The 27,337-nt window shown below is 45.2% G+C and overlaps 1 long non-coding RNA gene across 1 annotated transcript in view; it reads left to right on the plus strand.

Moving 5' to 3' along the window:
- Positions 1-27,337, plus strand: part of LOC144767598 (uncharacterized) — a 95,403-nt gene that overhangs the window by 21,393 nt on the left and 46,673 nt on the right. The window contains exon 2 of the long non-coding RNA XR_013598276.1: positions 3,242-3,339. This is a non-coding gene — a long non-coding RNA (uncharacterized LOC144767598). The remainder of the gene's footprint in view (positions 1-3,241; positions 3,340-27,337) is intronic.

A 27,337-nucleotide genomic window follows, 5' to 3' on the forward strand; every position in this document is an offset into this window, starting at 1 on the left:
CAACTACCACCTTATTGCTCTCCTAGATGTGGAGGCAAAATACTTTGCTGGCCTTATCTTGGAGGAGTTAAGATCATGGGCAACTGAAAATTCCATCATGCCAATCAACCAAACGGGTTTCTGCAAAGGCCAAGGGACCACAACCAACCTAATGGCACTATCACTGCTGATGGAAGCAGCAAAAGAAACTAAGTCATCTCTATTCTTTTCATTTATTGATTATACTGCTGCATTCGACCATGTAGACCGAAACAAACTTTGGCTGAAACTGGACAATCTGGGAATACCTAAATACCTACTAGACGTCCTAATACTGCTCCACTCAAACACCTGGATTAAAATCAAACTTGGGGCTGGAACACACCTTTCAAAACCCATAAGGACAACAAAAGGATTAAAACAGGGATGTCTACTTGCACCGATCCTATTTAATCTTTTTCTAGCTGACCTACCTGGGCAACTAGACAAATGTTCCAACCATGCACCGAAATTAGGGAAAATCACCCTCTCAAACCTGCTATATGCGGATGATCTGCTGTTGATAAGTCGGACTCCAATGGGTCTGCAACATCTTTTGAACACAACCCATGCCTTTTCAGTAGAAAATGCACTACAAATAAACGTCAATAAATCAAAGGTGATGGCAGTGAATTATGGGAAAAAAAAGAACCCTTGCTGGTGCTTGAATGGCGAAAAGCTCGACCAGGTCACTACATATAAGTACCTGGGAGTAATCCTGGACTCAAATAATACCTCGAGGGCGCAGTTCAAATCTTTGCGAGGGAAGGCTACAATGACCTATTTGGCTCCAAAATCATTGAAGGTCAAACTACCTGACCTTACACTCAAACCTCTTCTCGAAATATTGAGTGCCAAATTAAAACCGACTCTCACCTATGGGAGTGAATCACACCACGGCAAGGATGCGGCGTTGCTGGACACACTCATTGCCAACTCATACAGGGCTATATTTAATCTTCCCAAATACGTCTCCCCGGCTCAGATTCGACTAGAATTCGGCATCTTGAAACAAACTCTAGAGAGGCGGAGCGTGTATGCAACAAATTGGCATAAAATTCGCAATGCAGATGCTGGATCTTTATGTGCAAACCTATGGGAAGAACTACTTCGGCACCGCAACCTCCCGCCGAGAACCTACCTATATGAATCACTCAAAGTTCTAGGCCTGACTGATACCTGGGAAACATCAATAGATCTCTTGTCTTTTAAAAAATTAGCTAAAAAATCAGCTAGCATCATCTCAGCGATAGAAGACAAGAAAGACCTAGGAAACAGAGCACACGGATGGCTAACGGTGGGTGGCAATGAAAAACTGCGGCCACAAACGTACTTCAGCATCGGCATGAAAATAAATGTTAAAGAAAAATTCTTAAAATTACGCCTCGGGGTAATTCCCATACTTCCACATCTTCCACCTTGGGAGAGAAACAATCCTTCACAACAGTGTCGCATGTGCAAAACCGGCAAGGAGGACATAGTTCATGTGATTTGTATCTGCCCTAGCATAAAGGACTTGAGGTTCAATCTCTTACGTCCTTTTTTTAACCTACATGCCGTCCGGACCTGCAGACAGGCAGCCAAACTGTGCTTCTCTACTAGCGACATCAAATTGAACTGTCAAGTGGTGACGTTTTTTGACCTAATAAGAAAGAGACTTAACCATGCTAGATTAACTTTTTAAATCCCTTGAGGGTAACCATAAAACTGTTAATAACTCTGTAATTTTAATGCATCCTATTTTTATTATGTTTAAATAACAACTATGGGCGTTTTTACAATTTTGTAAAGATTTTAATTAATCATATACAAATAAAATATTTACTTACTTACTTACTTAAGTCTAAAAATAGGCTATTCATAACCTTTCATCAAAACACTCCTAGGCCTGTGGAAGTTTCACAAGAAGTGCCCTGCTGCTGTAAGGACTGCCTTGCTGTCTGAAGAAGAAAGATTGGAACTGCTTGCCTTAAACCCAGGCTACCCAGAGTAAATCCAAAGGTTAGTTGGATGACCTCCTGCATAAGCTACAGGGACACAACTATCTACCAGAGGCCTCCCTGCAACTGCCCAGATGACAAGCACCAACTGGACCTGCCAGATCCCTGCTGCGGCCCTCTGCCGGGAGTAAGTACTGGTCCAAAAAGTGCCCCCAGGGCTTCGACCTTTGGTTATCATTAGTGTAAAAGATGAAAATTATGAAGGTTGGGCTACTCACAACCGCAAAGTAACCTCTTTGAACCACGCCTACAACTGCCAATGCAAAGCCCCTGCAGGACATGCTGTTTGCGCAAACAGTGACTTCCAGTGATAACCACCAATTGGAGAACCTACAGCAAATGCACACAACGATAAACTAACATGAAGCTCAAACGATGATAGTCTGCAACTTTCGACCTGCCCCTCGTACCAGTAACATCTTCTTTGAGGCCACTTCAAACACAAACGTTACTTTTTCTGCTTACTTTGAGAAGGTACACTTCAGTAGTATTATCCTAGTCTCTGTCTTCAACCCGTGCTCCATCGCAGTGGACCTTAACTTGTGACTTTCTCCCAGACTAGAGAGACCAGGTAACGTTGAGTGGTGCGTTGTGCTTTTTGATGCTATTTTTACTTAAAATGTAAAAGAGATTTTTTTTGTGTTGTGGTTTCACTTTATTACTGTTTGTGGGTTTTATAATTATTTTATAAAGTGCCTCTAAGTTAAGCCTGAATGCTTTGCACCAAGCAAATAGAGGTTTGAGCATTGGTATTTTAAATACGTTTGTGGTTCACCCTGACATGGATTGTGTTTATATTTTGAGTGGGGCTTCCACTCCTCTCAAATAATAATCCAATTTCCTATTATGGTAACAACACCCACATATGAATATAGCCCCACCCGCCCACACTTCAAATGGCACATACTCTTAATGATGGTGCCATTCACATACGTGCATACATTAATCAAAGTTACTATCCAGGATGTTGCATTTTCAAGTATTACCATGTGCAATGTACGACTCATTTGCATATTGAGTCCTGTGATGTCTAATTTGGAAACAGTATCGTCACACCATCTAATTGCTGTATCCATAAAAGTACTTTAATCATGAAATAAGAACATGCATTCCTCATAAATACAATGAAAATGTACATTGTATTGTCCCGCTCTTAATAAATGACTGCAATGAAAAAAGTTTCATGGAGTGCATACTTATTCTTTCATAATTTACTATTGCAGCACTTCCAAGTATAGTACCAGCGTTATTGAGGAGCTAGGCTTTAAGCAGTATTCCATGGCTCTTACAAGAAGACTTTTTGTGACCATCCTGCTTCAAGGTAATGCAATTTTGTACTATAAATGACTTCCGCTAAAAAATGTGTCCAATGTCTCAGCCAACATAAAATGTTTAGTTATATTTTCAGGGGTATTTTGTAGTGTTGTTCCCCTTTGTCACTAATTTAATTGCGACCTCTGATTTTATAATCACCTAGAACATTAGTTCCCTTGTTATTCTTTAAATTGTATTTCTAGTTTAGGTACAAGGTACAATACATCCATTCTACTGAGAAAGAACATGATCTTGAACTTTTTCATTCAACAAATCTTATAATATTTCTAAAGAATAGTAGAATCACGAGAGACAACAGTAAAAAATTACAACTGTGTTTACTTCACTTTGGGTGGTATAGATAGTTCCAACAATCAATCTTTACAGCAAAAGCATTCATCTTAGGGAGTTTCATCTTTTGAGACACAATTTTGAAATAAGAAATTAAAAAATTGATGATGGCACAGTGTGCATAGGGTGAATGTGGTGAGGGAAACAGAAGATGATAGTGCCATAATTGTCCAAGTCGAATCTAATGTGAGCATGCGCAGTAAATGTGTGCTAGGTTTCCAAGGCCTGCAATGTGCATGTTCATGTAGATTTAGTCAAATGGGGTAGGTGTTAATGGTGTTTCTATCCCTATGTCTAAATATCGGCTGTTCTCATCAGGACGAAATGTTGTAAAAGTGCATTTTACTAGGCGTCCAACAAGATCCTAATGACTCATGGATTGGATACAAATGCACTATCTGATGGAATCGGGACCTCACAGCATATGTGAAGTTTGTGTCCGACAGGAATATCAATTCAAGTCTGACACAAACTTCACTTATGCTGTGAGGACCAATGCAAGTGTCCCCCTATGTACCTACGTGCTATCTATCCATTTGCACGCTCGGTGAAATATTGTTCACACACTACTGGGGGCCTGATTCACAAAGGTAAACTTACACTTTTATGTAAGTTTACAATTATTTGCTATACACAAAGGACTTTACGAGTGCTATCTTTATGAGTGTTGAGTCCCTGCACATAAACAGACCTATGTTTTATGTGCAGAGGCTCTGCACTGGAAAAGATACTACTCATAAGTCTCTTTGTGAATAGCAAACAATCGTAAACTTATCAAAGTGTAAGTTTTCCTTTGTGAATCCGGCCCTCAGTGCCTGCACTCCACATTGCGGGTTTTGTCACATACATGATTGCGCATTTATTTCTAGTCCATGAGCCATTTCACTTACATCTCACAGTCTGGCAAAAGCAATTGTTAAGGCTCATCCCCAAGTTCAGACTCTAAGTGGTGTTTAGTGTTTCATGAATCCTGTTCCTTTGGGTAACCCTTATCTTTTTTAGGGGATGGTCTCTTTCCTGCGTTTACTTTCTCCAGCAGTTCTTTGCAAAAACGTCTGTTCCCTGTAGAATTACTAGTGCGTCTTCAGTTCTTTGCTAGGTATCCTAGTGTGTCCTTGGAGCCGTACTCATCGAAGCAACCCTAAGCTGAAATTATTTTCCATCCAATAAGCATCTTCCCTTCAAAAAGGTGGTGTTTCAAACTTTTTCGCAAAATGTCTTTTCTCTAAGGTGGGTTCGAGAAGATATACATTTCCACCATTTACCTATCTGTAGCAAGTCATAGAACACTTTACTAAAGCCAGTAATGAACGTTTATGATACACGGCCTGCATTAACGTCTTCACAATGACTCTGTAAGCTTTCAGAAGTAGCTGCAGGTGTGTGCAGGGTGTGTGTGCCAGTTGGAAAGAGGGTTTACATCTTCAAAGTAACTCACTAACTGAGACCCATGAGTGAGGCCAATAAAGACTATGGAGTATATTTCCAAGACCCTATCACCACAGGAATGTCGCTTTTAATGACGCTCCTTTGGTGATAGAGGCTTCCCTCTATCTACAAGATGGCACTAAGCCACCTATCGTGGCTTAAAGCCACCTTGTAAATAAGGCACCATTTCACGCTATACTTAGCGTGACTGGGATGGGCAATGGGTGTTGTGGTGGGCGTTTCACTGAAACACCCATTGATTTTTTACGCTGCCCGATATTTACAAGGGTGGCATAAGTAGGAGGCAGCGCCAAAATTAAGCCCAGGTAAAACTTAGTCTTACCATGATGAAACTAGGAGAAATGCTTTCTCCTCGTTTTTGCTGTTTCTATGTTTGCTGCATTGTGCAGACACATAGAAACAGAAAAACGCCTTGAATGATTGTTTATACTGGAAGCTGTCCCTTCCTGCACATAAACAATCATGAAAAAATTGTGATTTGCAACTTCTATGTGTGTTGCCGAATACAGCACACATAGAAGGTTCAAATCACCATTTGTGATTGTTTATTTGCAGGAAGGGAAACATTTCTGCACATAAACAATTATTCCCTCAGCGCAGGTGCCCTTGCACTATAGTGCAAGGGCACCTGTGATGGAGCAAGGCAGCCTAATTTGGCGCCAGCGCTAGGGAAAATGCAGGGCTGTGCCATATCATTGCAAATATGGCTCATCCCTGCATTTTTGGAACAGCGGATTGCGGCGTTAGCAATTTATGCTTAACGCCATGCTCCAACATTCCCTTGTAAATATGCCCCTACATGCTATCTTAAATGTAGCGGTGCACTCTGGTTTCTAGGTTCTTCTTTATTTTGAATTCCAGAAAGCAGTAATGTATTTTAATTGTTACATCCTCAACCAATGTGTTTCATTCACAACAGTGAACATTTTCAGGGCTTCCCAATTAAACTGACAATAATCTATTGAGCCTTCCACAAGCACCAAATTACAGCCTCCTTTTCTTTCTGATCCATAAAATAATTCTTCCTTTGATAGTTTCAAATTGCATATTAACCCGTTGGCTGCTCCCACGATTTCGCGGCAGTGCGGCCGTTTTAAAAAACGTGCGGGGCCGCGTCGGCCATTGGCCGACCGCAGCACCAGTGAGGTAGTGCTGCCGTTGGCAAATGGCCGACGGCAGCATGGAAGGGGTTAAATGCCAAAATCCTTATATTTCGGATTTGGCCAATCTCACCCTGGACACCCAAATCCGTGTTCCACATCCAAATGGGCACTCAGCACATAAGTGGCCCACAACTACATGTCCAAACTTGACTTTTACATATAAACTAATAAAGTAGTTCTTCCCTCCCTTCTAATATATATGTGACTCCTAAAGTAAGCATATCAAGCTCTAAGGCAGGGTGCTGTATAGTAAAATGTAGGATGAGTGTTTTAATATGTACTAACAGTAAAAACTGCAAATTGTTGTTTTTTGCCATGGAAAGGCTAATAGCCCTGTGAGCAAGTACAGGGGCTACTAACGTTGGAACTTCAAGGTATGTCCAAGCCCTTGCTGCCCAAGTCAAATGTAATGTATGTTTAGAAAGTCGTGGCAATGTTGCCCAAGATTTCTAGAAGCCATCTAGAAATCAAATGCCGAAATTCAGCAAATTTCGGAGTTTGCGATCGCAAAATTGCCTTCATAAATATGGCCCATAATGTTTAAGTGCAAAACAAGTGAGGTTACAAATAGGATAAGGGGAACTTTTCAGGACAAACTTTAATGAACAAGTCCTCCGGCCTATATTAAAATACATGACTCTATCTACTAGAAATTATTATCTAAGATAGCCATAGGTCAACATGTTTCAGACTTAATTTAGTCATATCAAAGATCTAGCAGCTTTTCTTCAGGACCAGTGACCCTATATCTACTTAGTGACTAGAGTTTCAATATATAGGTTCGTATGTTACTCCCAATCACACATATGTCTCTGAGCATCAATTTAGAAAAAACATTGTTTTGGCAATGACCTGTAGTATAAAGACAATCAACATCAACAATTTGCATTTATTGGTAGTAGTATTGAGGAAGAATATAAATTAGACACCAATGCATGTTTTGCCTTGTCAGCCGCGGCCCGTGGAGGGAGTTCTGTGGGGCAGAGAGGCGGGGCGGGGGAGGGCCAGGGTGGGGGTGCTAAACACCGGAGTATGGATAATTGGAGGTAAGTAAACAATTTAATAAATAAAACGAATTTCGTAGCGCGACCTGCATTGCAAAATGCGTTGCAGCGCACGCTACGAATTTTTTTTATTTATTAAATTGGTTACTTACCTCCAATGATCCATATTCCGGTGTAGTACACCCCACCCTGCCATTCCCCTGCCCCGCCTCTCTGCCCCACATAACTCCCTCCATGGGCTGTGGCTGTGCCTTGTGTTTTTTTTTTTGCCGAATCTCAGTTGTGTTCCATGTATTTACAGAAATGAAAGTGACAAACACCACACAGGAAGCCATAATGTTTATTCCTAAAAATGCAACACATTCTGTCGATTATGGTAACAACTTCCCCAACAAGGGTAATGCTCAAGACTCCTCGAGTAGTGCGCAGCGGCACGCAAAATTATGTGCTAAAAAATACCAATGAAGAAGATCAGTAGACCTGCGTTTATACAATCTGTAGGAAAGTGGTATACACTTATCCTCTCTGTTACATTAGTAGAAGCAGTTGGCTATTCCGTACTTACAGGTTATGGGAATCAACACACTGGAAGACCTACCCTCGCCGGCCGGCTCGGAAGTGCCGGGCAGTTAAATGGGGACAGGTGTTGAGGATTGCGGATGCGCCTGGATTGCAACTCGTATAGTGGGAAGTTTTGATGCAGGCTGGTGTGTCCGTTTGTTCTATCTTAGGGAAGAGATGGAACACTTTCTTTCTTGCGCAATTACTCTACTCCATGCTGTTACTTGAAGCGTAAAAGGCCATTTTATTCGGACACGGTTGCAATCATTTAGACTTAATAACAGTACATAAATGAAAGAAATATACGTTCCCATCCCATACCCACACATTCTCCATTCAGCCATCTCAAAACCATCTCACCTGTTTGACTCTTCCCCATTCACTCTGTAACCTCCTTCCTTTCCCCATTCTCACCTTCACTTGCCCTCCAAGCATCCTCTGTTCACTTTGCATTCATTGCCTTTCGCGCCCCGCTATCAGTCACCTGTGTACCGTTCTCCCCTCCCCCCGAGGGGTGGATCCGCCCGTATGTGACTCACCACCCCTCCAAAGTACCGTAACATCTCTGCTCAGCAACCTGCCTTAAACTGGCACTCAGACCCCAAAAAACCACCCCAGTCCTTTGCTGAAGACTTGTAGGGTGGGTGGGTGGAAAACTTTCTAAATCCCCCCGGTGGTGCTCAGGAGTCAGAAAGAGGCCGGATCTTCCTCTCCTGACACCTTACATGCCTTCCAACTCCCGCCCCTTCCTTTAACCCCTCTAAGCCCACCCCCCACCTTGTCTTTCCGTTAATGCGCGAATACCCCGGGGGAAGACTGGTCTGCGATCTTCAATTCCCCCGGGAGCTGTATCGCGCAATAATTACACTCCACGCTGTTATTTGAAGCGTAAAAGGCCATTTTATTAGGACAAGGTTGCAATCATTGAGACTTAATAACAGTACATAAATGCAAGAAATATACGTTCCCATCCCATACCCACACATTCTCCATTCGGCCATCTCAAAACCATCTCACCTGTTTGACTCTTCCCCATTCATTCTGTAACCTCCTTCCTTTCCCCATTCTCACCTTCACTTGCCCTCCAAGCATCCTCTGTTGACTTTGCCTTCATTGCCTCCCGCGCCCCGCTATCAGTCACCTGTGTACCATTCACCCCCCTGAGGGGTGGATCCGCCCATATGTGACTCACCACCCCTCCAAAGTATCGCCAACCAGGGAATCCCCGTAGGGCGATTACCTGTCCCTTCCACGTTCCTGGGCACCTTTTGCCTCCTGACCCCCCGCGGCGCCCTAGTGGACGACCAATCCACCACCTCCCTCTGCGTCCTGTAGAAAAAGTACTACTCTTGGGACAAACGTTAACCGCAAAAAGTGCCCATCCTAAGCGGGACCACGTGCCCTTCACTGCTGTGTGCCTAAAAGCTTCCCCACTCTTCAGCACCCGATCAATGACCATCCACTGCCACATGTGTCCCTTGTAAGTCAGGAACTTTCCCGGGCCAAACCCCAACCAGGAAAGATGCTCACCAAGCGGTGATTGTCCATCACCCCGCCTGGACCTGCATCCCGTGTAAACAAATAATATTTCATGGGGCCACTCCTTGCCATGAATGGTGCCTCCCCCCCAACCCGGTGAACGACCATCAACCACCTGGACCAGTATCCCGTAGAAACAAGCAACATGTCCGGGCCAATCAATTGACTGAAAAGGTGCCCCCTCTCACGGTGAACGACCATCTACCACCTGGACCTGCATCCCGTGTAACCAGTAGCCTTTTAGGGCCCATCCGTATCTGTAAAAAGGTGCCTCCCTCGCAGTCAACAACCAGTCACCACCCTGACCTGGGTCCCATGTACATGCAACATGTCCTGGGCCTAATCTTCAACCGTCTTTTGAAACTTCCAACTAGACCTACCTTGCTGTACAGACCATTTATGGTGAAGGATAGCGCGGACAAAAGCTATCAGGCTCTTTGCCAGCAGATTGTGACATCCTTGGATGAACTGGCTCCTTTAAGAAAAGTGAGGGACAGACCTAGAAGAACTAACGCCTGGTTCACTGATGATCTTGGACAGCGTAAACTTCGCTGCAAACAGGTGGAACGACTTTGGAGGAGAGAATATAGGGAGTCAGATAAGGTAGCATATAAAGCGACCTTGCAGGAATATAAGATTCAGCTGAAGAAGACCAAGGCCCAATTTCTGGCAGACATGCTGGCCAAGGCCTCTAACAAATCGCAGGCATTGTTTAAATTGGTTGACAACCTAGCCAATCCGCCTTGTACTGCTTCGACTATCCCTGTCTCCCAGGAATTGTGTGACTCTGTGGCCTCTGCGTTTGAGGAGAAGATTAGGAAAATTCTGAGCGGACTTCAGATCTCTGGCCAGTCTACATCTCCCTTGTCTTCCCTTGCAGAGCCCCCCCTCATGGCGGCTCAGCTGTCCTGCTTTCCGAGTCCTTCTCTGGAGGAATTTTGCCTTCTGGCTAATGGTGTGTCTTCAGGATCACCACTTGATCCTATGCCTCATAAGATCTGGAAGGCATTTCAAAACGAGCTGTTTCCTCCGCTCCACACCATCTGCTGCCAATCATTGAGTACAGCAGTAGTCCCAGATAGCTGGAAGATGGCAATTGTCACACCATTGCTGAAGAAGGCTTCTTTGGACCCTTCAAGCCCGGCCAACTACAGGCCCATGTTGCTTTTACCTTTTATAATAAAGGTTGTAGAGAAGTGGGTCACAAGAACACTATCCAGTTTTCTGGAAAACAACTCCTGCCTGGATACATCGCAGTTCGGCTTTAGGCCGGCTCACGGCACGGAAGCTGCATTGGTCACCGTGTTGGACGATCTACGAACGCGTGTCGACATGGGCAAGTCAGCATTTCTAGTGTTGCTTGACATGTCGGCCGCGTTCGACACGGTGGACCATGCAGTACTGCTGAGTCGTCTTCAGGGTACAGGAGTAACTGGCCTGGCTTTGAGATGGATAACATCTTATCTCAGCAACAGACAGCAGGCAGTGGCACTACCACCTTTTCGATCTGCCACACAACAAGGGGATCAGGGCGTTCCCCAGGGGTCGGCGATTAGTCAGATTTTGTTCAATCTGTATCTTCGACCTCTGGTTGCCCTGATAAAGTCATTCGGCATATCTGTCATCAATTATGCCGATGACACTCAATTGATTTTTTCATTTGAGGGTATCAAGGCAGTATCGAGAGACACTTTCCACTGCTGTATGTCGGCTACAGCTGAGTGGTTGCGAGCCAACTCGCTTCAATTTAACGGATCGTAAACGGAGGTTCTTCATTGCTCCCTAGACCGTACCCCTCGTCCGCTTCTGGACGATTTCTGGCCTACATCTATTCTAGGTACGGTAGAGGCTGCTGAGTCGGCCCGTAATCTGGGAGTTTTGTTTGAACCCAACCTGCAGCTTGATGCCTCTGTGAACAGAACTATAGCGGTTTGTATGGGCTTACTCCGCGCCCTACGTAGGATCTTACCGCTCCTTCCCAAAGAGGCAAGGGCAGAGGTAGTGCGCAGTTCTATTCTTAGTCGATTAGATTACTGCAATGCACTACTTCTGGGAGCCCCCAAAACTTTGATCTTAAAGCTGCAGAGGATCCAAAATATGGCGGCTAAATTGGCTCTATCCCGTCCCCGCTCTGCCTCTTCTTCCGGCGCATTGGCTGACCTTCATTGGCTACCTGTCCAACAGAGAATTTCCTTCAAGGCGGTATGCCTCGTCTTCAAGGCTCTGCATGGACAGGGGCCGATACCGCTCCAAAATCTTTTCTCCTGGTATTGCGCTGCCAGACCTTTAAGATCTTCCTTTGCGTTTCTAGTGACGGTCCCTAGGATCAACAGAGTGAGGATGGGTGACCGTGCTTTTAGTTTCACGGCCGCTACTCTTTGGAACACCCTCCCGCTGACGCTGAGGTGTAGACAAGATTTCACCTCTTTTAAAAAGGACCTTAAGACCTTTATGTTCCCCAGAGTAATGTAATGGTAGTCTGCCTGTAGGATAGACGCAGTCTCAGCGCCAGGATACCCTTTGGGTGGCAGCCGCGCTTAATAAATAAATAAATACATACATACATACAAGAAAAAATTGCCCCCCCCTCGCGGCGAACGACCATCCACCACCTGTACCTATGTCTCGTGGAAGCAATTAACATCTGCTGGTCAATCCCAGTCCGCAAAAAAGGTGCCCTCAACGTAGTGGATGCCCATTCGCTACCTGGACCTGTGTCCCCAGCAAACAGCAACCTTTTTGGGCCAGCCCATTGTTCACACAAGGGGCCCCCCTCGCGGTGAATGACCATCCACCTCTTAGACCAGCGTCCCCTGTAAACAACAACATTTTGGACCACTCCTTGTCCGTAAAAAGGTGCCCCCAAACGCCGTGAACAACCAGTCACTATCTGGAACTGCATCCCTGTAAAACACGGAAACCTTCTCAGACCAAACTTCATCCATGAGAGGTGCCCCCCCCGTGGACGACCATCCACCACCTGCATCCCAATGTAATTGAGGAACAGCCCCGACCAAACTTGTCTGTGACATGTGCCCCCCCTTGAACAAGACCCCCCCATTCCACCTTGAAAACAGTCTCATCACCAGTGTGCCATGACCTGGCCAACAATTCCATAACCCCCCAATCCCTTCTTCTACAAATCATAATTCATGCACGTGACCAGGCTGCCCCATGCTCCGGTCCCTTAAACCATATCCCCATCCAGGCATCATAGGATAACTCCAGTTCTGACATATCCCAGAAAACTGTTACCCCCGCATGTGTCCCCCAGATCTGGGCAATCTCATCTTTCTTGCGTAACAATGTCAGCTGTACCGGCCACACACACACCCCCAACTTTCATCCGATTCCTTCCCCCATTACCTCACAGCCCAATGACTGTGGTCCCTGCCTAGTGACTACTGTACACCTGCCAGTGCGCCTCCTGTGCTGTCCAAACGCCAGGAGAACGGCCACCCCATCCAGGCGACTGCCCTGGCTCCCGCTCTACTCCCAGGCCCTGTGGTAGAAAAAGAAAAGTTAGTCCGGCAAGAAAAGCATCCTGTTCCCTCAGCCCTCATACGGTAGTCGTCCTCAACTCCTCCTAAAAGCTCCATACCCAATAACTACGTCGCCACAAAAACACTGTATTGTACTCCCAATGTCCCCTGTCTGAAGCACCTTTCCCCCCAGGGCCCCCCTGACACCACAGCCAGTACCACCCCCAGTACACCAGAACCATATGTCTCCGTAAGATAGCCTTCACACAAGGCCAATAATGACTGGTAGAAAAGACCTTCCCCCTTCGGAAAACAACGTCCCCCCATCCAACAGCCTTCACTCTCATACCTTTGCTGTATTGACACTCCCCCTGTCCCCGATCAAACCGCCACCAACAGTGCCTTTACACCCCACCCCAACTGCCCAACGTCCCGGCCCACTTCTTTCACATCTGTGCTGTGCCGTACCGCGCAGACGCTGCTCTGCTTGAAATACCTGCACCCCATTTTGTCAACCCCAAACGCCCGGCGCTACATAACTTGTCCCTCCCCACAACCCCCTTTTTGTCTGCACTCTCCCGGACCATAGACTCCCGCCTCCAGGGCTTGCATTACCATACCCCCCTTTCAACTGAAAAAAACCTTTAGACTATATCAAGTTATCAACCTCTCGATAACTCTACCAGTGTTGCGTCTTCCTGGTCCCCACCTCCTCGGCCATCCTCGCACAACCCCCTGGTACCTGCCCATGTCATACCATAAGCACTTGTCCAAACCATGGCCCCCGAGCGTCCGTCTGCACCCCTGCACCCATGCCTTGGGCCTTCAGTATCCCCTACCTCCCCCACCTAACACCCCACCCCCTATAGTACTGCAAAATACCCCGTCCATGCCTATGCGAAGCCGCCCATACCATAGTACTTTCTCCCTCTGTACCCCTTGCGTAGCACCGTCCAACTCTGTGTTGGCTGTCATAGACTGTGCCTTCCATCCCGCACTCAGCTCGCTTGACCCCCCCCGCCCTCAGGGAAAATGCAATGCAACAAGTCCCCACTACTAACCCCTGTACCCTCTGTTATAGCACTTCGCATTCATCCCCACCCAACGTGGAGAGCCTATATGACAAGCCCACCCTGCGCATTCGGTGAGCCATGATGTGAAGCATGCCACCTCCTACATAGTCACCAGAAGCCTGGCTTCCTCTGAGGAGACATCGAGCGCCATGGACCCATGGCCTCCAGTTAACCAGGAAGGGCCCCCCCGGCATCCTCCCTGCAACCGCCTGCGTAACGTCATTGGGTATCCGTTCCCCTTGTCTCCGGAGGGACCTGTCAGGTATAATAGGCCCCACGGAAAGCAGCACCCTCCCCAATCTGCTCTGCCCAGTCTCCACTACTGAATTGAGCCCACATAATGCTGCCAAAATTGCCAGCACGCCCGGCTACGGGTAGTGTCTTCATCTTGCATTGCTGCCCCCTTTTGCTTCACCCCGTTTGGGCCCCACCCTGACCTGACTCCCCACATGTCTCAGCCAGCAGAAACAACTTCTCAGTCCTCTCAGCCTTCACTGCGCCCCCCCAGCAGCCGCCGGGGCAAGTGCCTAAACCTGGAGCCCTACCATCATATGCATTCCCAATGCTTTGCCGCCAATGACCGCTTGTGTGCCAACAGGCACCTCCGGACCCATATGCTCTTGTGGTCAGAGATCCGTATTGACACCTGTCTGTCCCATGGCTGCCATATTGTCGTCTCGGACCCCATGCCACCCAACGTTGGGTTCCCATCATTTCTCCTGCCGCCGTAGCACTTCCATCTCTGCAACACCCCCCGCACCCATAGCCCTCCTCAGCTGACCAGCCGATGTCCCCATGTGATGCTTCCTGCATCTCCAAGCCTCAGCCGTAATCCCGTACCTGAGGTTTAATCCAGGACCATTTTCTGTTTGCTCAGAGCTGCTGCTCCCTCAGTCGCCATGCCCTCAAGTCATTCTGTAGCCGTACTGGACTCCTGTAATAACAATGAAACAGTCCGGTTACCATGCACCCCCACCCCCAGTCGCAAACCCACTATACCTCAGCCTTTCCACCTCAACTTCCATTCCACACTTCACCCCCATTGCTCACCTTTCCACTGCTCCCACTTCGCCCTTCGCATTCAGGCAAACCAACCCCCACTCTCTCCCTCAAAACCAAGCCTTCTCTCACAAATTACCTTCGTAACATTGTCAAATTAAGAATGCTGTATCGTTTGCTGCGCGATCCCCCGACGGAGGACAGGCCGCCGTGGATCCCCTTACTGCTTCTGGCCAGCGCTCTGAGGCCGTCGTGCTCCCCACTGGCATCACGCCTTACTGCCGGGCTCAAACACCGGCTTTGGTCAACCCCCCACCTGGTCGCTCCAACAAGGTGGTCCCAAGCACCACCGGGCCTCGTGCCGTGCTGGCAGTCAATCACCCCTCCCCTGGGTACCCCTCAAAGCGCCACCCACATGCCCCGACGGCATCTCAGCGACCCTCCCCCACCTCTCTCGAAGGCCATAAACCCCCGAAGTGCCTGCAGAGCCCTGAAAACCAAATAAATGCTACAGATTCCAAGAATTGACGGGCCATGACCTGCCCCTGCTGCTGTAAAGGGTATAGATGCAGGGGGCTCTACTGCTAGCTCCGCGTCTTACTGAAGGTGATCACATTCCTCCACAGTGCCCCATCTAAAAGTATGCTCACTACTTAACATGTGCCCTGTTGGCTGAATGGGTGATTCCGCCGAAAAAAGGGGGAGGCCTAAAGCCCCCCCCCCCACAAATCTGTATATGCCACACCCGGAGTGTCCTGCGATGACCAAGGGGCCCACAATGCACTGCAGAGCATAACATCCCCCCCTCCCACAACCCCAGGAGGCCGGTCAGGTCCCGCCGGTACCGGCAAGGTCAATACCTGTACCCCCTCAAACTCCATGCCGGCACAGCACACCCCTTCCACTGCATCCAAGTGTGTGTGTGGGAGCACTGAAGCTCCCGCCCTCGCTCCCGAGTCTCCGGCCGCTTCGGGGCCTCTGGCCGCCGCGCACTCTGGCTCTAGCCCACTCCCCTCCTCCACGCGGGCGGTGGCGGCATACAAAGCAGCCTGTAAAGCGGCAGTGAGCGGGTGCATGGAGAGGGTCCGCCGCCCGCCCCCTCTCCCCCGGTCACCAGAACAGGATGCTCCCACCTACCTGCCACAGCTGATGTTCCAGGTGGTGGCTCTTCAAAGCCACCAATGCAGCACACCGTACCTTCAGTTTCCCGGGCACACAGTCATCCAGGCCTGTGCTTGCTGCACACGCCTGGCCGCGATCGCTCCTCCTGGCCCGCTCGGTCACACGGCCTTATAGCGGTGAAGCCAGCCACCGCGCTGGATGTCACCATGGGGCACCACAAACGGAGACACTCAACCTAACCCTGCCCTAATGTAAATGCTAATCCAAGGAAACCCCGCTGATCGACAAATCGGCCACCTACCCCCACTACCAATTTCCTTATCAAACTTTCTAAATCCCGCCCGGTGGTGCTCAGGTGTTAGGAAGAGGCCGGATCTTCCTTCTCTGACACCTTATATGCCCTCCTACTCCCACTACTTCCTTTAACCCGTCTAGTCCCACCCCCCACCTTGTCCTTCCGTTAATGAGCGAATACCCCGGGGGAAGACTGGTCTGCGACGTTCACTTCCCCCGAGGGCTGCAATGTTAGTTAAATAGTGGCGGCCCTCTTGTCACTGTTATGGGGAGCCTAGATAGTCAATTGATATTGGGTGTTTATCAAGCCAATAGTGTCAAATTTGATGATAATAAAGACCAAGTATTTTCCATATAACATCGAGGAAAGTCTGTGTCCTAGTGTGTAAGGTGGTGTGGTTTTACTTCACTGGGAGCGTTTTACCAAATTGGGACGATGTTATCCGGGGGATGTTTATATTAATTGAGAATTTTGGCAAAGTCAATATTGGCCCTATACCCCGGGAAGTAAAACGGTGTTTTGGTCACAGACGTGCTCGGTGGATTAACTACTAAAGTGGGAATTTAAAACATGAGCTGGTATGTCAGATTTTAAAAAAATCTAATTTGAGATCGAAGACACTCTCTCTTGTATGTAAAACCGTAGCGGCCATCTTGTTAGTGATCAAAAAAGCTACATGATTTACGTCAAGCAAGTGGTATGTCATGGTGACCACAACAGATGTTTGAGTAATATCGAGGAATGTCTGTTGTTCTTTTCTGTCAATTAGAGGGTTTCTTTTGAAAAATATTGAATTGTTTCCATATTGGCAACATGCTTCCAAGGAATGTTTATGCCATCTATTAGGACCAGTATATCCTGTATCTCATGCAAAGGGATATCATCATTAGGACCGATTGAATTGGAAGAAATATGAAACATCCATTGTTGTTCTCTTCTAAATAGGGCTTTGTGGTTCATATCGTATCTTCTGGAGTGTAACCTTTAGTCAGAAAGTGCATACTAATTTTTTACTTTTTGCAATGTATTGTACTACAATGCTAATTAACTCTCAGTTTTACAGGATGAGTAGTCACTCCTACGTATTGTTCATAACATGGTTAGTATGCGTTTTTTGTGTCCATACCCAGTTTGTCTTGAGTTGTACCTCTTTGGTGCTTTCTGTATAGGTGCAGGCTACACATGATCCACAGAGGAAATGTCCCACTACAGGGGGGAGATCCCACAGTGGCCTTTGATCTGTCTCCTTCATATCTCATGTATGTGTGGGTATTAGCATGACGTTCAAATTAGCAGACAGTTTGAAAGCAAACCTAGGTGGCGGGTGGCCTGGAACAGGACTGGAGACTGCTTTGACTGCAAGGTAACTGCCCTGCTACCTTTTACTGGCCCCATTGACTTGCTCCCTGTCGGAATTAGTTGCCCAAAGCAGGCAAGAGTAATCAAACACCATTTTACAACTGTTTTTAAAGTAACCTCTAGCGGCGGTAGTTTGCCGAGGTGTGATAATATGTGATTAGAGTAAAAAAACAGTAATTTATAATTTAATTAACAGTTTGCATCTTTGTATCTGAATAATGGATTTTTCTCAATTTGGTGTATAAAACTTAATAAATGAAGATTTTTTTTGAAAAATTGGTGTTGGAATTCTTTTGTGCCATATTTCTTACTTATTTAATTGTTTTGGTTCTTCTAAATGGTTTACACGTGTTCCTTTCTAAAGTCTGCCTGCTCGAAGCCACATCCATCCAGGGTTGAGCCACGGTTTTTCAAAGGAAGCTGACTGGACCCAAGATAAGATTGTGAGTTTATTACACAGTGAAGTTGCACAACCACAACATATAATAAAACATATTTAGTCACAGATAATTGTCAGAAGACTTTAGAACTGGATTTTGACATGCCCTGCACAGTGGTCACCAGTGGTCACCAGGTGCCAAATGGAAGGTACATAAAGTATGGTGCTCATATGGAAGTAAAGGATGATGCTTGGCCCTCTATGCAAACCATAGCATCATCAGGAATCTGAGGAGACAGACAGCTCATATGGCATCAGTGTACATCACAGGACAATCCAAGATGGTGACGCCCTGCGGCCTGTGCATGTTGTGTTCATGGAATTAGAATTCAGCCTACTCACTGATGCTGCAATGCCCCATTACACAGGTTGATTCTGCTCTGGATGAATCTCAGAATATCCCTCCTACTTGTCTTACAATCACACCTGTATTGCTGGAAGGGCGGTAGTATCACCAGGGAGTGGTAGGGCACCTTGCCCAACTTTGCCCCTATCTACTCACCAGTGCAAGCACTGTCCATTGACAGAGTTATTCAACTCAAGAGGCGGAAGGTCTTGAGAGCGAGTTGCCGAGGTCCTCAGTGATGCGCACAAGTCAAGGTTAGGAGGAACAGCAGCACCGGCCAGCTCCCCGAGGGTTAGAAGCCAATAGGGAGAGTGAGTGACCTGGTTTAAGCAGGAGAACAGGCCTTCATGACACAATTTGTAGCCAGGTTCAGAGGATCTACGATAACAAGCCACCATACTTGTCCGAGGCTTTTCTCTGCCCCCCAATATACATTACATATGTTGCAGTTTATCAAAATGTCATGTTGAAAGTAATTCACACTTGAGAACAATTCTGTACAATACGGACTGTAATTATCTGTAAAAGGAAACATTATGGTTAAAATTGCCCTGACATATGTTACACGGTTTACAATGTGTTTCAGCTCTAGAGAGACACAGGCTAGTCATAAATGCAATTATGACAATTCATTTTTACATTTATTATTTTTGGGTTAATTTCATCAATATTTTAATTTAGTCAGGTAACGTCAAATTTGCACATTTTAGACAAATTGTTAAGTATGGTGACATGCTGACTTTCAATAAATGATAGTTTCAATTCATAAACATGTTTAGTGATGATATTTAGATCTTAGTTTACAACATTTTCGAGCCATAAAGTGTGTTACAAGTAAAATACACCATTTGGCAGTCGTTCCTATAACATAATGACAGCAATTGGTCTAGCACTGTCTTCACAGAGAGGGATAAACAGACTTTTACAAATGAATACAGAGCAGGAATCAATCCATGGTGTTTTTGGAGAGGCAGGTGTGCAGAATCAAAGACAAATAAGAAAGGAAGGATGTGCAGGTTATCTGGAACAGGACACGGCAATGCAGCAAATGGATGAGTATGATATATTGGAAATACTGGAACATATACCTGAGATAGAGTTCTCCATCAACATCCACATGGAGAAAATGTGTTTGTTGCAACTGTTTCATTCCTTCCAAGGAACAGTTGCAATGAGATCAGGCATATCACAGCCAGCTTTCTCTTATGCATGCCACAACTGACATTCACTAGATCAGATTGCTAAAATCTGTTGCAGCACAGAATGAATTGAAGGCATACAACAAAGGAAAAAATCTTAAGCGTCCAAAAAAAGACTTAGGCCTGATTATGAGTTTGCCAGTGTGGGAGTGGGGCGGCATGGCACCATCCCGCTCCCGCACCACCAAATCCCAACACTGGCTGTCTGCCAGATTACAGTTGTAGTCTGGGCGGGCGGTCCTGCATCGGCTGGCCTATGGTACTACCTTTCAAAGGCTTATAGGACAGCCTTAGAAGGCAGTGCTGTGGGACAGCCACAGCACGTTCCAGCACGGCATGGACAGTAACGTTCATGCTGTGCCGGAACTAGGGTGGCAGAAAGACAGGGGTCACATCATGTGCCCCCTTGCTTGCACCTCCATGCTCCGAGGCACCAGGGGGCCTTTTAGAAAATTGGCATGTTCTTGCCCTAACCGTTTGGTGCCTGCAGCCTGTATCTTGGGTCACATGACTAAGTGTAGTTGGCAGTTTTTCTTTGCGTGTTCCTCCAAGACAGTATCACAATAGAGGTATCTGGTGTTGGCAGATCGGGCCATCCTGACTTAATTGGGGAATGGAGCAGTCAACTGTCCAGGGGACCTGCTGCAACTGGAACGCCCTGGACCTGAAACTGGACCTGCCCGAGCCCTTCTGGCTTCTGCTGGAGTGAGTTCCTGATCCCCAATAGCCTATTCACAAGCCCTAGACCCTTAGTGTTGCATCATTTGAATTCTTTGTTAAATTTCAAGAAGATCTGGAGGTAGTTGAACATCTAATTTAATGAGCAGGAGATCATATGCATCCCATCCACAAACAGCCTCCTTCAGTCAATCTTCCTTCAGCAAGACTGGCCTCGACATTCTCACTCTTAGACAACACTTGATAGTACCAGAATATCACATTCCCCTGAGAGAATAGGAGAAATCCTGATGTTTTGGGATTCTTCTTGATCACAGACTGGTCCGCTCGCACCAAGATCTTGCTGCCTGCACCAACCACCAAGGCAAAGCTCCAATGAACCCCACTCTTTGCGATTCAGCGATTACCTGTGACAACCAGCAATGAGGTATTCAGACAAAATATCCTAAAAAACAATGAGATGCAGAAATATAGAGTTGTAAATATCATGAAGCACAAATATCACATGCAAAAATATCGAGGACAAGAATATTGATTTTAAGGTAAGTAATATCAATGTTAAAAATATCTATGTAGCAATATTGTTTACAAAAATATTTCCATTGTTAATATCGATGTTGAAAATATCAATGTTGTTATTATCATTAACAAAAATATCATTGCTTACCCTAGCTCACCGGGCTGTCAAGGGAAAGGGCTCTGCATACTTATCCTCCTGCCTCCGTCCATACAGCAACACCAGACTTCTTCGATCGAGCTCTAAACATCTTCTTTCTACCCCCCAGATTTAAAAAAGTTCGTTCTGGGAGAAAAACATTCCAAGTCTGTGCCTCTTCCCACTGGAACAAGCTACCTTTGTCCATCTGGACTATCCAGGAGGAACTCCCCTTCCGGAGAGCTCTTAAAACCTTTCTCTTCTGTTAGTACCATCTGAGCCAGACACAGCATCAGTTCTCACAAAAGCGTCGGGACACCCCGTTGGGGTATCTGTGCGCTATATAAAATTCCCTAATAAATAAATAATAAATAAATAATAAATTGCTCATGATATATGTTTAAAGTTATTTTAATTTCCTTTAATATATATTTTAATTGTATATGTTACAAATTGTTTGTATAATTATTGGTAATGTTTTAAATATAGATTGTAAATTTGTAGTTGTTTTAAAATTTTATTTAATAGTTTATTGTCATTTTTAGTATTTTGATGGGTTGCGGAACTTATAGGGGTACAGGATGGGATGTAAATTAATTTAAAGCGTAATTAATATTAAATATGTAAATAATAATTGATTCTGTTAAGTGTGCAATTGCATTTTTTTTATTAAGTTACATTTTAGGTGCGGGTTGAGGGATTTGTAGGGGTGTAGGAGTGTAGGGTGGGAAGTAAATTAAGTATTATTAATTAATCATTAATTTGTAATTATTATTAATTATTTATTTGATAATTAGATATGTAAATTATGTAATACATTTTATTTTTTATTTATAGTTTTGGTGTGGGTTGTGGCTTTTGTAAGGGTAAAGAGTGTAAAGTAAATTAATCATAATAATTAATAATTGCTGCTATTATTAATTATGTAATTGGTAATTGTGTAATTAAGATATATTTTTAGTTATTTTTCAGGTGCAGCTCGTTGGGATTGTAGGGGCCAGGATGGGAGGTTAATTAAATATAATTCATTAATTATTAGTTAATTATCATTAATTGTTTAATTGGTAATTAATTATGTAATACAATTTTTTTTATGTATATATTAGGTGAGAGTTATTGGGCTTGTAGAGATATAGGGTTGGAAAATAATTTAATATATGAGACACTGCTGCTTTCTCACCTTGGCCTGCATTAGCTCGAGGGAGCGAGCAAGACACCAGAGACACCGGGGGTGTAAAGGAGGAGGAACACGCCTCCCAGCCTCCCTAGCGGCCCAGCACTTGCCGCCAATGCCACGTAATGGGACCAGCGCCAGGAGGCACCTACATAAACCAGCAGGGGCTCCCGCAGCACGGGGCGCCCATTTGTGACAATGCAGCTTTGTCGCCTGCCTTGCCTTGCATTACGCTCGAGGGAGCGGGTGGGACACCAGAGACACTGGGGGTGAAGAGGAGGAGGACTAGCCCTCCCAGCCCTACTAGCAGCCCAGCACTTGCCACCAATGCCAATGCCAAATGACCGGACCAGCGTTAGGAGGTGCCTACATAAACCAGCAAGGGATCCCACAGTGCAAGACGCCCGTTTGTGACACTGCCGCTTTATCTCCTTGCCCTGCATTAAGCTCGAGGGAGCGAGCAAGTCACCAGAGACAACGGGGGTGAAGAGGCGAAGGACTATACCTCAGAGCATCCCTAGTGGCACAACGCTTGCAGCCAACACCACGTAACAGGACCAGTGCCGGGGGACACCTACATAAACCAGAAGGGGCATCTGAAGCCAGGTTTAGGGCGTGCCTATCTGCGCCCGTTAGAGGGCAAAGGAGGCCGGGCTAGGCCATAGTATTAACTTTTTAAAACCGACTGGAGGATCATAGTTCGTGGAAGGTATTGTGCTGACACTTTAATATATCTAATGCATGGCCTAATCAAAATGAGTAAGCGTAAAACTGGTGCAGGGGCGGTGGGGACCCTCAATGCCTTCCTGTTGAGGTCAAAATCTGCACTCATCCATGAGATAGAGCTCACAGAGCGCAGACTGACTTTGGAACCACAGCATCCCCAGATTTGTAGTGCACAATCAGGGTTACTCAGCAGGACGTTGTCAAAGATATGATCCTCCAAAGCAATCATTCACAGGCTACAGTAGTGGTTCTTGAGTTAAATATATCCACAGAGCCTGTAAGAAGATAAGTGAGCCAAATGTCACTACTAGGGGCCGGAAGGTAAAAATATGCCAAGGTAATAACCATGAACTGCTGCCTAAGAAAAGGAAGGGCAAAGGGTTATTGAAAAATAAACAACAATCACCAAAGGTAACTAGGAGAAAAGCTAACACTGTTGAAAGTGTATACAGACAGGGACATAGTGCAATTCTCTGAGAGTGGCCCCCACTGTCCCCCAATTTAGGAGGCCTAAATTGGGGGACAGTGTGGGCCACTCGACCATACAGAACTCTCAGAGATCTAGTGAGGGAGCTGCTACCAACCCAAATTTGAATCTGCATCTCCCCCCGGAAGTACCTCCTTATCTGGTTGTCCTGGTAAATGTTCCACTTTTATTACCCTATGTCTTTGAACCTTGGTCAACACTGCAGAACAAATGTCTACATCTAGTAAGTTCAAGGACTGGTATTAAACACATGCTCTTCTCAGAAATTAAAATGGCACAAAGAGTGGGTTGGGTTGGTAACTCATCTAAGTCCCAACCTGGTGATTGTATGGTATTAACCTTTAAGTCTCCAAGTCTTGGGCAACTAATTCTGGAGATGCCCGGAAATAGTCACAGCACGGCGCAGGGGATAAATATCCTCCTGTTGAGGTATTTTTACCAAACCCCCAGAGACCTATAGCATATGTGTGGGGGGCAAAATTTCCCAGGGATCAGGCAACGTAGCGATGCGATTCCATTTAGTAATCGCTATGAAATTCTTAATTCGCTTGAGGGTATAGACTGACTGGGTAACAGTGTGGCATATTCAGGAGACCCTTTTTCTAATCCTGAGTTGCTTGACCCAAAAAGACTAAAAGACTATAAATTCTATAAATATGAACCTATCCCTTATAATTCTCAACCAGTTGTAGGTATCCAATTAGCTTTACATGTCCAAACAGGGTAGGGAAAGATTGTGGAGGTCTTAGTAACACGTCTCTAGGTGACCCCAGGAGGCCTTTAAACTCGTAAGCCCTGTTGAGGTACCCACAAATGATGGTGGCTTAACAATAAGCACAGAAACATTAACTATTCTATCTGGTAGGAGGAATGAAACAATCTGCAGTCTTGTCTCATGGAACATCTCAGGTTTGCATTATTAGTTAAGTAATTCTATCTGGTGTGAGTTTATAGAAGCCTATGATGCATTATGCCTCCAGGAAACATGGCCTAAAGATGCAATCCACAATAATGAATACAAAACATTTCATACCTCGGCAGTTGAGGCTCTAAGTGGAAGGACAAAGGAAGGGCTTTGTACCTATATTTGAAACAGGTTGAATGTAAAAAAATAGAGTTGTACCTGAAGGAGATTTATTACCAGCTAATTCTAATTGACCTTGATAGAAGACAATGTATTGTTGGCAAACTTGTATAATAATATTCCCCCTTAAAAAGTGGGGCTGGTAGCGTCAAAATTGACTAATGATTTGAAATCGTATGTAGCAAAAGTACTAAAGATGTGATGGGTATTGTGGGTGGGGACTGCTATTGTGCTTTGTGCTCAAATGTGATGGAAACGATGTGCCTTTACCTATGAAGAGGGGACATTATAATGAAAAGGTTTACAGTTTTGATTTAGGTTTTGCGAACGAGACATGTGATCAATCTGGTCCCATGTGCTATACCTTCATTGGAAGAGGTTTATATAGTACTATAGATTATGTATTTTTTTCAAATAGCCATACATCTAGACTTCGCTCTTTCACTGTTGGTGACAACTCGCTAAGTGACCACTTTCTATTATCCCTTTCTGTTTCATTGGCGTTAAGTAAATCTGTAAGGCATGATAAAATTGACCAGGCACTAGCTAATATTATAATGGATAAGACAAATGGATATACCTTGCGTTGGTCACTGGTGGACCCTCTTTTGATTACAAAACAAGTTCTAGGGGACTATAAATCGGCTTTTGAGATCTGCCTATGCGATTCAGCAGCCCCGGACAGTATTCTGGCCTCCTTCCAATTTATTTCAGTTGCTGAAGGGAGGCATTATTTGTTCAGAATAATCAAAAAAGGAAAACTCAGAGATGGTTTGATTCCAACTGCACTCAAGCTAATACAAATCTAAAAAATGAATTACACGAGACCCCTGGAAATCCAATTGGTGTGGGGCAGGCAAGAGCTGGCTATAGATTAGCGCTTAAAATAAGAAAAATAGCTCTACAAAATGAAGCCTGGGAATCTCTGCGTAAGACTTCATTAATGGGAGACAGCTTGGCTTTCTGGAAAGCTGTTATTGTACGTTTCTTGAATACTGGAGGTGGTCCTACAATGGAAATTGAAAGAAGTGCGGACCAATGGGTTGACCACTTTGCAAGGGTATTTGATCTTGTGGGTAGCCCTGAGATTAGTACCTCGGATTCTATAACCCAATAATCTAACCTCCAGTTTACACTGGACGAAGTTAATCGGGCTATCTCTGCAAGCCTGGGTGGCAAGGCACACGGTCCGGACAGGGTGCCGGTCGATTTCTTTAAGTGAAATTCGACTCCATGTGGTCCAATTATTACCCAGGTAATTAACGCCAGTTGTTCTGCTCCATTTTTTAAAACCTAGGCCGAATCCACTATTGTGCCAATTTTTAAAAAGGGGAATCATCAGGACCCAGGATGTTATCGGCCCATTTCATTACTGGACTCTTTGATCAAAGTTGTGGGCTGTATAATTTTAGAATGTTTACACGCCTGGGCCGTGGATAATAAAGTCCTCTCTGATATCCAGTACGGTTCCAGGGAGGGCCTGAGCACAACTGAGCAGAGCTTAAATTTAGCCATCCTTGTCGGGAAATCCAGAAGGGTGAAAGGGGCTAGATTTATTTATTTATTTATTTATTTTAAAGGTTTTATATAGCGCTGCTGGACCCAAGAGTATCAGAGCGCTTTGCAAGGTAGGTGAACATATTAGGATACAATATACAATTGACAATGTGCAGAAAATTCACATGAGATAAAACATTGCATTAAATGAGCGAAGGGGGCAAAGTAACAGAGAGATAGTTCATGTGACAATGAATATTGAAGTTAAAGAGAGAGAAGGGGTGTTGGGAAGGGGAGTGAGAACATGAAAAGAGGGAGAGGGGTTGGGTAGAGGTGTGAACAAGAGAAGAGAAAGAGTGAGCAGGTTTTTAGCTTTTGTGGATCTCACTGCAGCTTTTGATTCTATGCAGCATGAGAAGCAATTCTTGAGGTGATGGGGTGGAACTTCAAATAATTATTTTTCTTAGGCGCTTATATAGTGACACCCGGGGGCGAGTATGATTTAGTCTGAGTGGTGAATGCACTGCCCCATTTTCTATTAAGAGGTGGGTCACGCCAGGATGTTTGTTGGCTCCCTTTCTTTTTAATCTTTATATTAATGTTCTGAAAGAGGCACTGATTAAGGATACCCATGACTTTCCTCAAATAGCTGGACATCCCATACCCGCTCTCCTTTATGCGGACGATGCAGTTCTAATGTCACACACACAAGTAGGTCTGTAGAGGGAGTTAGATAACTTCTCTAATTTGATGAGTGGTCTTGGCTTTAGGGTTAATAAATCAAAGACTTTCATAATGAGATGTGGTCGTGGAAGCCAAAGATGTAAGGACATGTTTGTGGACGGACAAAAGATAGAACCCACAAAGAGATTTTCATATCTTGGAATACTCTTTGATCAAAAAGACTCATGGGCTCAAGCCATATCAGCAAAAAAAATAACATTTTCAAGGACTACCATTGCACTTGTAAATTTCTAGATAAAACTGGGTAGGCGATCCCTAGTGGAGTTTATTAAGATTTACAAAGCTAAAAGCGTTTCTACAGCTATGTATGGAGCAGGTGTCCGAGGCTTTGCTGATTCTGTCCATTGCAAACAGTAGAAAACATGTTTTTGAGATACATCTTCTCTGTCCCGACCAGCACACGCTCGTATGTCTGTCATGCAGAATTGAGCCTGCCACATATATCTGACCTCATAAAACTAGAGCCCATCCACTTGAGGCATAGAGTCTGGACAAAAATAGAGACCCAGCTAAATAGAGACATCTTGACGGATAGTCTGAAATTGGAAGGGGCCTTAACGATTCCTTGGGTTAGGTATC

The sequence above is a fragment of the Lissotriton helveticus genome, chromosome 7 (genome assembly GCF_964261635.1).
Source record: "Lissotriton helveticus chromosome 7, aLisHel1.1, whole genome shotgun sequence".
NCBI classification, from domain to species: Eukaryota; Metazoa; Chordata; class Amphibia; order Caudata; family Salamandridae; genus Lissotriton; species Lissotriton helveticus.